Source organism: Crocodylus siamensis, chromosome 4 (genome assembly GCF_052110815.1).
Source record: "Crocodylus siamensis isolate JL-2025a chromosome 4, ASM5211081v1, whole genome shotgun sequence".
Taxonomy (NCBI): domain Eukaryota; kingdom Metazoa; phylum Chordata; order Crocodylia; family Crocodylidae; genus Crocodylus; species Crocodylus siamensis.
The window spans coordinates 229,795,407-229,807,995 of NC_143398.1; the positions used below are offsets into that span (position 1 = coordinate 229,795,407).

General features: G+C 45.7%; 1 protein-coding gene across 2 annotated transcripts in view; it reads right to left on the reverse strand.

Moving 5' to 3' along the window:
* THSD7B (thrombospondin type 1 domain containing 7B) overlaps positions 1 to 12,041 on the reverse strand; it is a 678,955-nt gene extending 666,914 nt beyond the window's left edge. Inside the window, exon 1 of one of the 2 annotated variants that reach the window (XM_090045842.1) lies at positions 11,755 to 12,041. The gene's annotated coding sequence lies outside the window, so the exon portion shown is untranslated. Of the gene's footprint in view, positions 1 to 11,080; positions 11,198 to 11,754 lie in introns of those variants that run through there. The other variant, XM_090045843.1, reaches the window with a different exon arrangement.
* Positions 12,042 to 12,589: the final 548 nt, after the last annotated feature.

Here is a 12,589-nt window from a genome sequence, read left to right on the forward strand (position 1 = left end):
TTCAGTGGTTTCAATCCAGTGATCTTTCTGAACACATTTACAGTCCCAATCAGTTTCTTGATATCAGCTCGCTTGTTTGTCTCTTTTCTTTCTTCTGTTTTCATTCACCATAACACCTTCCTGTCACAGCTCATCTTAGCTCTGAGCTACTGCCACCTCTCTGTTTGTCACTCATACATCTTCCTTTTTTGTTCACATACTAAATTTCCATCATCTTTCTAAACTTCTTAGCATAAGCAATTTTCTACTATTTTAAACACCTCTCTTGTTTCCTTGTCTATGAACCAAGAATTTATCTTACTGTTACCTTAAATCCTCTTTTTATCGGTTCATTCTTCAAACAGGTTGGCCTATGAGCAATATATTCTCCCGTTACACATTTTGCCTGATTTTTTTTCATTACACTGCCCAAACACTTAAAGTCAGTCTGTAGATGCTGAGCCAAAAAAAAGCATATTGTATAAACATATGAAAATCCTACAGTAGTTTCTACAACAAAAGCTTTCTCTAACAGGGTACAGTCAAATATCTGTCCCCTCAAAGGCAACGGGCATAGCTTGACCAAAACTGAGAATTTTTTAAAGGACTGTTTGAAACAAGGAGTGTAAGTGCCATCCATTCCACTTCGAAGGAGTAATGTAGAACGTTTAATTAAGGAGGATAAAATCATCAGCAACAAACCACTCTCTCACACAGCCGCACACAAAAAATAATGCACAGATAACGTTTGCAAACTGTTGCAGAGCTAGAGCCAGGGAAATAAGGATTTTTTTGGTTTGGTGCCCAATGAAAAAGTGAGGTAGAAATCTAGTTCAGATAAAACCAAAACACAAATACCGTTTTTCCTGAAAAAACTCAAAACATACCTCAGTTTATTTTCTAAGAGAATTATGCTGAAGTTGACAAGTGCTTGGAAACAAGGTTTTGTTTCAATCCATTAGAGAATGGATATAAACCATAACAAAAGAAACCAGATTGACTCAAAACGCTAACTCCTAAAGTGGAACTTTAATCCTATAAACTAAAGGGAAAACTATAGTCATCCATATTATAAAGACAGACTGACAGTTTTTCTCCTGTGACATTCATCCAATGAGAAATATTCTTATAATCAGAGTGTAACTCGCTACAAGTATGGAAATATTTATCGTTTTTTTGGTATCCGTTTCAGAATACCTTATGAAAATAACAGTTGTCAATTCACAAAATATTGGCAAGAAATCTTGGTGCATTTTTTCCTGCTGTTTTTTGTACAGACCAGGGAATGCCATAGTCTATACAGCACACTTGTTAAAAGAAACCAAAATAAAGCTTTTCCTTCACTAAAAGAATGCCACTTGCCACAAAATGCTGCAATACTAACAGCAGATTCATGCAGTACATATTCTGTTATTAGTGGGTACACTGGTTTATGACTGCAACTATGAAAAAGTATGATAAACGAGGTAAATTAAATATATTTACTATAAACAGCTGTATTGAATCTGAAATATTTTAAACATAGGCTATTTACAGCCTATAGTTCTCCAATTATCTTAGAAAACATATGTTACAGCCAGGAAACACTTCTCTCATATAATGGCAATTTCTATTATTCTGGTCTTTATTTTTGGTACAAAAAATATAGCTGGAAAGTCAGTTCCAAGAGTCACAGCCAAAACTCAGCACATTACAGATAACAAATGCCTAAGTAGAGACCCAAAGTTCTCTCTGATACAGACTGAATAGTGACTGTATCTGCTTGACACACGCACATAGGGCATGTCTACATGGACCCTTTACTGCACAGTAAACTAATCTACTGCATTATAAAGTGTTACTGTGTAACTGTGCACTAAGCTACTGCTAAAATAGGCTAATACACAGTAAATCTACTACCTGTAAATACAGGTAGTAGAATGACTTCATATTACCTAATGTGCAGTAGTGCATACATAGATACCAACTAGGGGCAAATTTGCTCCCGGTCAGCTAGATCAGCAGGAGGGCAGCCTCCTGCCAGGGGCAGAGCACTGTGGCTGGGAGCCCCTCCAGCAATGGAACAGGGATGGCTCTTCAGCAGTCCCTGGCTGGCCTTTAGACCCCTTGGGCCTGGGCCAGCTGATGCCTGTCCCTGGCCACTGTGTGCTGGTGTGGTGGGCACATGCTGGTTGCCGCTGAGCCCCAACCTGACCCCCGGGTCTCTGCTGACTTCTCCCTGGCTCCTGTGCTGTGGGCACATGCGGGCTCCAGTAGTCCTGCAGGCCATTCCATACAAGTGGGAGAGGGACCAGGAGGACCATGCCTTTTGGGACAGGCTTCTCACCCTTGAGGAGAGGCACACTGTCCTCCTCAAGAGGATGCTGGAGGCACAAGAGAAGCAGGCTGCTGTGGGGGCCTGGGCAGTGAAGGACATGGAGGAAGACCGCCAAATGCTAGACACCATCCTGGCTGTGGCAGTCACTTTTGTGCTGCCTACCACACAGCCTCCACCTCCAGCCCCACTTGCTGCTTGGCAGTCACCCACCAACCAGCTGCCAGCCCCAGCCACACCCGCTACCTGGCAGCCACCTGCAGCCCTACGCCAAGCCCCCCAGTAGGCCTGGAAGAAGTCCAGCGGTGCCTACAGCAGGCAGGGCCCCCTGCCCCTGCGCCAGGCTGAGCCAGGTCCCCCACGAGCCAGTCCACCCGCCTGGGCTGCTGCCCATCTCTCATCTGCCTGCCATGTGGCCCCTGAGCAAATGGCTCCTGCTGGACTCATGCAGGAGGAGAGGGAATAGGCAAGACAGCAGCTGCCCCCATTACCAACCTTGCCACAGGGTCCACACCCACAGTGGTGCCACCAGAGGCACCTCTCCCTGTGCCATAAGCATGTCCATCCCACCATCCCTCCCTGACACTGCACCAACCACACTCTTATAAACAGTTGCATGGGGAAGAAGGTGGGTTTTTTGGTGGGTGTTAGGGTTTGGGGTGGAGGCTGTTGTTGGCGAGGGACAGCAGCATGGACAGTGGTGTTTGGAAGGGAGCATACTTTGGTGGAGAGAAATAAAGATTATTGACTAGAAACTGTCCAGAGTGTGTGTGGTCTTGGGGGTGCGCTGTGGGCCTGAGGTTTGCAGGCAGCCACCCAGGAACCCTATTGTGGGGGGCGGGGGAGGAGGTGGTCTGTGAGCACCTTGCAGGCACAGTGCCCTGTCCACTAGTGCTGGGGAGAGAAGATAGAGAGCATCCATGGCACACTCGCCATCAGCTCCCAGAAAAACATCCCCTCTGCCAGGCTGAACCCATCTCCCTGGATCTGCTTAATCCTATCAGGAGCAAATCTGCTCCCAACAGGGTGCACATGTAGATGCCTTCCCAGAGCTGCCTTTCTACTACACAGTAAATTACTGTGCAGTAAAGCTAAATAGCGTTAATTACATGTGTCGCTGTACCCACACACACAAAGTTTTGCTTCCCCTACACAGAACAGAAATCCTGCTATTCAGATTATTTCCTGGAGCTAAAGATAGATCTTCAGTTACCATAATTTGAGTTAAGACCATCAAGAAGACGCATCTTCATTGCTTTTTTGGAAGGCTGAACAAGTCAAAAAATGAGCTAGATCACAGGCAGTATTTAAAAACTTACTCACACTTAACAGGACAATGATAAAAATGGGGAAAAAAAATATACACTTTCTTTGCCCATCCCCCCAAAAATACATTCTCCAAACAAATGTGCAAATAAAAAGTAGAATTTTGCTAGACTGCTTTACATTTCAGATAATTTCATTCCTTGTATTGTCACCTGGCACTCACTGTTTAAGTACTTCTGTTTTGGAAGTATACTTTCTATTTTCCATTTAGGTATGCTGCAGCCCTATTGCTCCACTTCTCCGCTTTCAAGTAATTTTTATGCAGATTATTTGAATACTGTTGACCATCGCATTATTAATGAATCCTTATTCACCTTCCTTACCCTATTTTGCACATTGTACTTTCTTTTCAAGTTGTGTAAGATACTTTAATAGCTTTTGTTTTATTACACTATAATCATATATTTGTTTTATATTTGTTTGCAGCTCCACACTCCATGACCTTTCTCTAAGCCCAGTTCCTTTCCTGGTGCCTTATCTAAAGACACTTTATCTATACTTACCTGGAAATGCACAGCTACAGTGAATCAGTTAGTGGACCATCTTGTACAATGCCCTGTCTCTGAGTCTGTTCTGTACCAAACGCTCAAAAGAAAGTTGCAAAAAATACTGCAGTAGTAGTTTATGAAATAACAAACTTGCAAGACCAGTTTCTCTCTATCTCCTGTTAGGTGAGGTTGCTTCATGCCCCTAAGCACAGGGATTCTTATACTCATTTTTTGTTCACTGTTTTTTTTATTTTGAAATCAGACCTGAACCTCCCTTGTAAAAGCTAGATATATGCTAAAAATGTTATCCTAGCTAAGCATAATACATTGTATTTACCCAATTCCAAAATGAGGGTTTTTTTCCTTATTTAACATGGAAGGAGCCCCTTGCCTTGGATTTGACTGTGGAGCAGCAGGGCAAGGAGCAGTGGCAGGAATTGAAGTCAACCCTCCAAAAATCAGATTCTACCCATGAAAGATGATACCAAATTTATAAATTGTCCATGTATAGAATCTAAATATCGGAGGATCACTTTCAATTTAGAGTCATCTTCGATTTTGGTAAATACCACAGTTAAAACATTAGTCACCACCATTGCCACCTGCACACACAGTGCAAGCAATTATATTGATATCAACCTGATAATAAAAAATTTCTGTTCAGGAAGCAAAATGAGCTATGCTGCCATAACCCTCAATGGGTTTGGAAAGTGTTAGCCCACATTGGCAAATAAACCACTGCAGCTACAGAAAATTACAGCTTCACTTTGTGCTGCCTTCTGGGTACAGGAAAGCAGTCCTGGGATGTCCCAAGTCTGCAAGAGAAGGAAGCAGAATTCCCATAGGAATCAAGAGGGTTTATGCAGACATTGCAGTGGAAATGTCGAAACTGGTGTACAACAGTAGCCAATCCTTATCCTAGGCAACCGTGAAGGAGCTGCAACATCCTTACTAAAAGGCATAAAAGAAAAAAAAACACAAAACTGAAGCTGCTCTTCTTGTGTCATACTGAGTAGGGGGATCTTTAAGCCAAGCTGCAATTGACAATGGATTCCTCCTCACCTTTCGAGGAAGGCATCCCTAAATAGCACACCAACCATGGGGAAAGGGAAGTGAAAAACGTAGGCCGGGGTGGGCAAATATTTCAGCTAGAGAGCTACTTAACGCATTTTGGTGAGTTGTCAAAGGCCACACGCACAAAATCTTTTAAAAAAATACCATTTTAACAACAATAGATACCAAAAAAAACGCCATATACTAAAAATCAAACATCTACTATAACATATTTTAATTTTATTTCAAAAAATATTTTTTGTCCTGACATGTTTTTTTGAGTAGTGTATATAGAGATGATTGCATAAAAGTTCAAAATAAAAGGTCTAACTCTTGTATATTGTGGGATGGGACGGTATGAGGAGTGGGGGGTAGAGGTGTGCCTGGGGGGGCTGCTTGTGTGCTAGGTCCCAGGAGTCAGCTGGGGGCAGGGAGCACGTACAGCGGAGCTCACCTGGGTGGTGCAGGTGCAGTCCACACCCCCTCTCCCAACCTACGGCCGCCCCAGTGGCGCTCCACAAGGGGCTAAGCCCCATATGCTCCCACCTGTGGCTGCCCACACCATGCTGCTCCCAGCCCAGCCCATCAGCACACCCAGCTTCCTGGTGGGGCTGTTCCCCATGCAGCTGCAGCCACTCAGGTGCTACTCAGCTCGCCCTGCCTCTAGCAACACATCCTCCTCCTCCACCTGCCCCTAGTGCACCACTCCAGAAAGGAGCCACAAGCAAGGCAACTCCTGCCCTCGCATGTGCATGGGCAGCTGCGGGCCATTTCCAATTAACTGGCAGGTGCCACCCACCCTGGACATACCTGAACCCAACTCAGAGACAAAACCTACTGCAAAAGTAAGGGGACTGCAGCAGACACAACTTAAACCCCATGAATGTACACCTATTCCTTTCCCCTTTACCCCCTCAGATTCTCCCCACCTTTTCCTCCTGCCTTTTCTCAGCTGCAGAGAAAAAGGGGAAAAATCAAATTTTAAAGTCATCGGTTTATTTTAAGAACATTACAGTATTAAAAAAAGAAAGAAAGAAAACTGGAAGCAATCAAAAAGCATTCCTACGTACACATTTACTAAAACTCTTTACTTTGAATAAAGTAAAAAATTTGGCTCACAGGGAAGTCAATAAAATTTTAAAAAACAATGCAAATATAATTAAATGATTTAAAACCCAAGAAAGAAATGCATGCAACAAATACACAAGCACTCAGATTAAATACATCAACACCACAAAAGACTGCTAAAGAAAATCCATTGACAGGGCACTCAGAGAGGCCACGGATTTTCAGAAATAGCATTGTCAGTTTATTTGATGCAGGGTTTTTAATGCAGAACACAGTACTTTTAGTTTAAGGTCCAAAACAAATTACTTAAATGCTCTACTTAGATCCAGAAAAGAAGTAGAAGTGGCATGTTGCTGGCTCAGGGGCTCAGGTTGATGGGCTCACAAATCTAGCCAGCAACCACAACTCTTCTCCGCTTGCAGAGCTTCTGGTTTATCTTGGCCTAGGCAGCATTTTTGCCCTCTGGGACAATCTCACTGAAATTTTCAAAGAAGCAATGATCCTTGCCTGCACTTTTCTAGCAACAGTAGCTTTGTTTCTCCCACCATAGTATGACATTCATCTTCTCTTACCAGCCTACAGCTAATTCAAGGGTATCATCTATGAAGAGGCCAGCAGCATACGACCCCAGGAGACTCAAACTATCTCTAGCAGCTGCTTTAAGTCTTTGATACCTTCGTGAGCTGTATATCTGGTAGGATTGCCAACTGCCTGCAATAAGTGTTCAACAATATTTATACTGACACCTGCCCGCCCCCCTGCATTACCCAAGACCCATACCTCAAACTCTATTTCTCCTACCTACTTGCCACGCTCTAATCGCTAAACAGCCTTGAAATAAGTAGCGGTAAAACAGACTATATTTATACACCTCTGTGTGGGGAAAGTATGGGAGAGTTGTGGCACTTATACCTTGATGCCAGCTAAGCTCTTAAATTTACAATGCCCATCTGCCTAGTAGTTTATAAACGACCTTGGCCAAGGTATTCTGAAGGGCCGTCCTTTCCTTACCTGCAGAAAGGCTTACCCTAATAAGGTAGAGAGAGAGACAACATGCTTTCAGCGCTATCTCTAGCTCTCCGATTCTTAATCCCACAAGACAAGAAAATGGAGGGAACTGGTGTCAGAAGAAAAGCAGAAGGCCATAAAGGTCCACCAACAAATTCACCAAGACATATAGGTCCACAAATTAAAAAAAAAAAAAAAAAAAAAAATGCTCTTCAAAGTATTATAAAACAAGATTCCCAAACAGACTTTGTATGGAGTGGATAAGTCCTCTTGCCCAAACCAGGACTATATAATCCCATCCCACTCAGGTTCCAGCAATAAGAAGCCTTTAATTTAACCCAGTGGACAATAAGGGAAAATGCCATGTGCACATACTATGCCCAAAGCAGCAGCGCGTTTCACTTTCCTTTTAGTGGTTAGTCGCTTGTTACTAAATAACAAAAGCTGTTTTTGTGAAAACCACGGTTTTCCTACAATATAGATTTAAAGCCCCAAAGAATCACTTCTTGATGTCAAAAGTTCACAACCCAAGCAATCACTGTGTAGTCACAAAAAAACCCAAGAAGTATAAAGCAGAACGCTGCCTAGTCGTAGCAAACCAGACTGCTCTCAATCTGTCCCCCAGCCATCGAGTAGGTGGATAGGCTCCAGGTCCTTGTTTCAGGCTAATCAAAATCAGATAACATTTCCACCTTAACTTCATAAGACTTGCCTTTTCATCTGCTAACTGTACAATAGGCAGTTATCCTGTACCTACCCACACAATAATTAAACCTTTCCTTGCTCCAGTGTTCAGTCTACGCATCCAAGAGATGAGCAAGCAGAGAATAGTTTACGTATTTGAGAGCCACAACTGGCACTGCAGTCTGGCCTGTGAGTCCACCTGTCCAGGGTAAAAGCTTTTCAAACAGTTCTGTCTTCCTAGGATGTGAGCATCACGCACTGTCTCTGACAACCCAGCAATATAATGGGAAACATCCAATGCTTGCAAAACTGTGGGAAAGCACCTCTTTCTGTTCATTTGTTCACAGACAAGGGGAAAGGAATCCCATCTACTACTCTACCACCACTAGGGAAATTCACTTACTATTTCCTAGATACCACTCAGAAATACAAACCTGTATAGCAGGACAAGCTTAAAGCCCTCATACCCCCACTGCAAGTTTTCCAGTACCAAGCCTATTGCTACTAATCAATAGCCAACTGGAATAGCAAATTTACAGAGCATAATTGCTATTTTTTCATTATCAGGGCAGCTCACACTTCAGTTTCTTTATACTGTAAGGCTGGGGCAAGCTTGGCACGTAACTCCAGGCATATGGTTTTCCACATCCTAACCACTGACAGTAACCCCGGTGTGCATCATGCTCTAATGCCACCCATTTGTGCTCGTTCCATGGGTCAAGAACTGCTTCTCCACTGTGGGCAGCTGATCAGTGAATGCCTGCAATGCCTGGCAATTTTCACCCACTCTCGGTATCATCCGCTCCTCTTCAACGGTCTCATTTTCACAGCTGCATGATCAGTTTGTGCGTCAGCCGATGTGATAGCACAAGTGACAGAGCCATGCATTTAAAACAAAAGGGAGCTCCTGTGATCTGGTCGGCATCCACTCTTGAGGACAAGATGTCACAGACTGAAAAACTAACACAAAGAGGAGTAAACTGTAGGCTCAAAGTGAGGAAAATTGAATTATTTATAAGCAGCACAAAAAGAGAAGATTATGGGATGGGATGGAACAGATACAGTAATGGGCATTTAATCCAAAACTTCCATTATTCTCAGAGAAGAGCGATGGGATCCCAAATGTATGTCCTACAAGGTTAGTGCACCAAATACTGGCATGGAAGATGGCAAGAAGCTTACTCACATCACACCTATTACCTACACAACCCAGAGGTGTGAGGTTATAAAATACCAGCCAACTGTCAATGCAGTCCACTAAAATAGCTCTGTCAGCCACTGTCTGATGGCTGAACTTTTAATAATAGAAGTTTTTAGTATAGATACAACCTTAGAAGGCAGTCACTAAAAAGAGCACTTCTTTACTTCTGGATGAGCAAAATATTCAGGAGTAATAGATCATAGGACACAAATGAACTGCCCACCCTAATGCATACATACAGAGCTCAACACTTAGCATCTATCTGGTCTTCCATTTACAACACATTGAAAGATAATCACTGAGAGGGGCGTTTTTTTGCTAAACTAAGATTTCTTCTAGTTTCTTCAGGCAATTTAATAATATTTTTATAATTATATAATAAAATCGGAGCAAAGTTACAGACTATTCGTATGACTGGATGTATACCTCCCTCACCTAAACCACAGTTTAAAAGTAAAACCTTAAAGCCAATCCCTACTTCCATGGAAATAATGTTTAGAAAGTCTTTAGAGAGAAAAGCTGAAGTTATTAAATGCTTTATTAGCCATTATCCAACCCCATTAAAGTAGATGGCAAGATTACCATTGACTTACAGCAGAATCTAGCTCCTCCTATTGAAGAATCACAAGTAAAAATAATAAATATTAACTAATGGAAAGTTTAGTTGATCAACTGCATAGATCATCCGTGTCAGAATTTATCGTAGCACTGGAGTGATGTTGCAGCCACAGCAGTCCAGCAAACATGTGAGAGGCAAGGCTTTTTTTGCACAGTATCTTTTATTGGACACCTTGCATACCGGGAAAGATCTTACACAAGCTTTCAGGAGCAAGGTATTCTTCCTTGGGTCTAAAGCACCATGCTGAGGAAAGGAACCTTGTCCTCAAAAGCTTGTCTAAGATCCCTCCCAACTCTTCGGTTGGTCCCATAAAAGATAGCACCTAAAATCATCCTTGCCTCATGCATTCCTCCAATTTCACATTTTAAAAACATTTCCGTAACACTTAATAACTGAGGATCTGATCCTGTAGTCATATCTTGTACACACACCCTTTATCAATCCCCAGACAAGAGCGCCCGTTATGTTTTTACCAGTATTACACTATTACGTAGCATAAAACACCATCGTTTAGGAGTGCATCCGAGGGGAAAATGCCGTCTCAATAATCTATACTGGAGTCCAAAATGTTGTACCAAATATTCCTAGCCCAGTAGAGACTTGTTCATTTGGGGGCTTTGGGGTAGTACTGTGATACAAATAAAGCTAACTTACCTGTATAGTAGAATGCCACACAGTAGTAATTAACAGCGTACCTTGTCTTTTTAAAAAGCAGACACACCTGAAAGCTCTTACATTTAAAAATTGGGGTACCGTATCTAAGGAACACTGTAATTCATGATCACTGTAATACATATTTTAGGGATACCTCTTTCACAAGCTGTGCTGCCTACAAAGCTTTTCAGTCTTTTCCAATGTTCAAAATCCCATTGCTTTCTTTACATTAACGTTCAAACTTTTCAAAAGTTTTTTTTTATTGCCATTACATTTTATCTGTGCCTCAGTCACCTGTGAAAAGCGCACAAGTCGTATTTCTCAAAATGACCAAGTCCCTTCTCAAACAGGTTTACTGAAATCCATTTTTATCAGACGCACTATCTGGTTCTCCCTGCCCGACTCCCCCAGCACCACTCTCACCTTCTCATCAATAAACGTTCACAGCCTTTCACAAACTTTAAAAACAATCTCTGGCCACAGTGTATCATTTAAAAACCAAACTCAAATTCTACTTTAAAAAATCCTCTTATTAGCCGATTTAGCCACTGCAAATACAATTATGGTAATGATGTTTAACAACTGGAGCCACAGAGCAACAAGTATTCTTTATGGGCTCGTTTATCCCTTTAAAATACCCTCTAGAAGTGGTTAAATCACTACACAGGGAGGAGAAAGAAACCTACGGTAATCACTACGGAGAGACTGCTTATCCTTCGCTCTCTCCAACAGAGGTGAAGACCAAAATTCTGGGCGGCTTGAATTTGACTAAGTGGTAAGCCAGGGTAAATCTGAATACAAAAGTCAAAACCCCGTTTTTCCAATGGTTTGAGCAACCCACGGTTAAGGAAGTCAGCAGCACGTTGCAGTCTCTCATTTCCAGTCACTAACTGAAGAACGGGTGGCCAGCAGCGGCAGCTCGGCTCTGCTGCCTGAGCACCAGGCAGACCGCAACTTCTAAGCCCGTTTCACACGCCACCGAGTACTACGCGGCGGCGGTGGAGAGCAGGTACACCGCGGATGACAGCTCCGCCACTTTTAAAGCCTTTCCGCAGATGCGGAGTTTGCCGTGGTTCTCGGCGCCCCTCCCTAGCTCAATTCTAGTTCTCCCTGATGAATGAATTACAAACACATACACACGAGAAGGATCGCTGCGAGGGGCTCGCGGGGCTCCTGCCGAGGCGAGCCGCCCGGCCGGCACAGGACGGCGTCCGCCGCCGCTCCCCGGCACACCCGTGCCCGCGAGGGCGCGTGTCGTGCTGAGGCTCAGCGGCTGCCGGCCGCACGCCCCCGCCGGCAAGGGGGTCGCACCCGCCGCGGGCCGGGGCCGGGGCCGGGGCCGGGGCCGGGGCCGCCCTACCTGGCTCATGCTGACAGACGCGCCGGGGGCTTCTCCGGCGCCGCGCCCGCTGCCCCGCCGCCTCCCCCGGGGGCGAGCAGCGGCGACCCGCAGGGCCCGCGGCAGCCCAGCGCGTCCGGGGGGGCAGGAATCGCCCACACAGCACTTCGCAGGGTCCCCGCAGCGGCTCCCCCGCAACCCAGCCGCTGCTCTGCAGAAAGTGCGGGCGGAGGACGCCGGCTCCTCCCCACGCGCGCCCGCAAACTTCTCCCGGGCGCCCCGCGGCGGCACCTCGGGGCGGGGTAACACGCGCCCGAGTCGCCGCGCACTTACCGCCGAGCCCCGCAGCAGCGCGGCGGGAGGGTGGGTAGGTGGGGGGGGGGGCAGCGCTCAGCTCCGCTCCGCTCCCAGCCCCGCGCGGCCGCTCCGCAGCGCCACCTGCCGGCCGCCCGCACGGCGCGGCGCGCAGCCCCGCGCACCCGCGACACCCGGGCCTGGGGGCAGCGGGAGAGCAGCTCCCGGGGCGGCTGGGTGCTGCAGGGAGCCGTGGGGACTTCCTGCTGCTGTGCGCACTCCTGGCATGCCCCCCCACACACACACACACTTGTACGTGGGGCAGAGGCGGGCTTGGGGCTCCCCGCCCTGCTGCAGTGCCCCCCATGGCGCGGTGCCCCCGACCCGCCTGGCAGCAGTAGCTGGCAGAGGTGAGGGCGGCACCTCCGCCCAGTCCATTACTTCTCAGGGGACTAGTGTGGGGGTCCTGGCAGCTGCAGCAAGGAATGTGCCACCCTGCTCCACGGTCCCACCTGCCCGTTCTGGTGCGGCCTGGCTGCAGTCCTGTGCCCCCCCGTGGGTG